Source organism: Artibeus jamaicensis, unplaced genomic scaffold, assembly GCF_021234435.1.
Source record: "Artibeus jamaicensis isolate MK-2021 breed Jamaican fruit bat unplaced genomic scaffold, CSHL_Jam_final contig_466, whole genome shotgun sequence".
NCBI lineage: Eukaryota > Metazoa > Chordata > Mammalia > Chiroptera > Phyllostomidae > Artibeus > Artibeus jamaicensis.
The window spans coordinates 15,004,403-15,006,876 of NW_026521844.1; the positions used below are offsets into that span (position 1 = coordinate 15,004,403).

General features: G+C 38.6%; 1 pseudogene; it reads left to right on the plus strand.

Moving 5' to 3' along the window:
- The first annotated feature begins 444 nt into the window (after positions 1-444).
- Positions 445-1,780, plus strand: LOC119055965 (heterogeneous nuclear ribonucleoprotein C-like; annotated as a pseudogene).
- Positions 1,781-2,474: the final 694 nt, after the last annotated feature.

Here is a 2,474-nt window from a genome sequence, read left to right on the forward strand (position 1 = left end):
AACCAGAAGTATAAAAATATGAAGCCCTGGCTGGAATAGCTCAGTGGATTGAGCGCGGGCCTGGGAACCAAACAACCATGGTCCAATTCCCAGTCAGGGCACATGCCTGGGTTGCAGGCCAGTTCCCAGCAGGAGATGCACAAGAGGCAACCATACATTGATATTTCTCTCCCTCTCTCCTTCCCTTCCCCTCTAAAGATAAATAAATAAAATCTTAAAAAAAAAAGAAATAGTCAAGAAACTCACAAAGTGGTTGCCACCACTTTCAGAGAATAGGAAATTAGAAAAAGTACCAAATAGACTTGAAAAATAACCAAATGCAGTTTGAAGAAATAAAACTTGCAAAAATATAATACAATAAAACTGTAAAATGTAAAATAATTATAAAAATAAATACAATTCAGTAAACTTTAAAAATAAAAATTTTAAATATGCTCGTTGGACATGTTCGGCAGCAAACTAGGAACGTCAGTACATTAGGAAAAAGTAGAAAATTGAAAGGTCAACAAAAACTATCCAGAAAGCTGCAAAAAGAGATTAAAACACACACAAAAAAATAAGAGAATATAATAGACCAGAGGGTTTAGTGGAAAATTCCAGAAAAAAATGATATTATTTCTAAATTTGTATGTACCTATTTACATAGCCTCAAACAAAAGAAGCAAATACTGATAGTAGCAGAAGGAAAAACCCAGAGGAGAGGAAGACCCAGAGGTTGCCGCCTCTTTCGGACCTGCAGCAGCCGCAGTTGTCTTCTCCGTGCAGAAACAGGACTAGGAGATTTAGAACCAAGTCTCTTCTTCCTTGTCCCTCCAGGGAGACTTTTTTTGATCTTCAGCTGCATTTCAGCTTCATGAGGCTCTCACAAACCTTACCATCAAAAAACCTTACGATGTTACAAAGACCAACATGTAACCACAAGGACAGATTCTTAGCCCATAAATCCCCCTGTACTTATCGGGGATCTCAATACTCTTGTGGTCAAGAAATTCTGACGTGAAGGCTATCTTCTTAAAATGGCAATATTGTGGGTTCCTCTGTTAATAAGGGTTTTGCTTCCTTTCAAAATATTAATCAGAGAAATGACTGGCCTGCAGAGAAGGAGGGCAGAATAGTCACTGGCTGGGTTTTAGACCTTAATCTGGCTGCAGAGTCCAAAGTGAACCCAGGAAAAGCTGGTCTGAACCAATCTGCAGTGGAGATGTATGGCTCCTCTTTTGACTTGGACTGACTTTCACTGGGATTATTATGAAAGAGTGTACAGTTACCCCGCACCTGTTCCTCCTCCTCCTATTGCTCTGGCTGAAGTGCCCTCGAAATGCCAGTGTGTATCAGGAAACACCGCATGAAGGGGCAAAAGTGGCTTCAATTCTAAGAGTGGAGAGCAAGGATCTTCTTCCAAGCCTGGAAAGTTGTGAAGGGAGATGACTTTCAAGACATTAAGAAGGAATTGAACAATATAAAACAAAAAAAAATGGATTCTTTACTGGAAAGCCTGGGTATTGTTTTAAAAGAAGCAGAGCAAACAGGAAGAGATGAAGAATAAGTCAGAAGACGAGCTGAGCAGTAGCTCCCTGAAGAAAGATGAGACCGATGCAAAGATGGAGTCTGAGCCAGATGCAGATGACGAGCTGAGGAGGGGGGCCTACTGGATGATGAGGATAATTAAGATTGGGGAATTGACCAGGTGGAGTTGATCAAGGATAATGAAAAAGAGACTGAGAAAGGAAAGGATGACAGGGAGAGGGCCAATGATGAGGACAACTCACTCACATGGTGAAGTTTAGAAATCTTGTCCCATTATTATTTACCTAGGCACTGTCTAAGATCGAAATTTTCACCAGATCCTCTCCCCTAGCATCTTCAGCACATGCTTACCCTTCTCCCCATCCTTATTTCTGCTATATTCTTTAATTCATATTGCCCTGTGCCTAGTACCATTCTCAGTTCCTTTGAGTCTCGTAGTAGTTGTCTCACCCTGTAATTTTTGCTTTAAATTTTGATGCCTCTTTATGACTTAACAATAAAAAGGATGTATGGTTTTTATCAACTGTCTCCAAAATAATCTCTTGCCACGCAGGGAGTTCAGTTCTTTTCATTCATATATGAGTTCAATAGTTGCTTCCCTAACTGCTAAGGCAATCTCATTAGTTGAATAGCACCTGAAAGCAGCTTTGAGTTAGAGGTATATTTGTTAGCCCCACACAAGAGTGTTCTGTTAAACACAAATGTAACAGAAATGTCAAATGTCAAATGCATCTTCAGGAAAATGTATTAATGTAATAGTTATGAAAAAATGGTTAATGTAAAAATGATTAATGTAATAGTCTTAAGACTTGCTTTCCAAAGTTGATAATGTGGATTATTTTTTTCCTGAACAACCTGATGTTTGGAGCCTTTTTCTCTCAAATAAACACATCCTTATTAAATCAGAAATTTTGAGATAAAATTCTCATTTTTTAATAATGGATTAT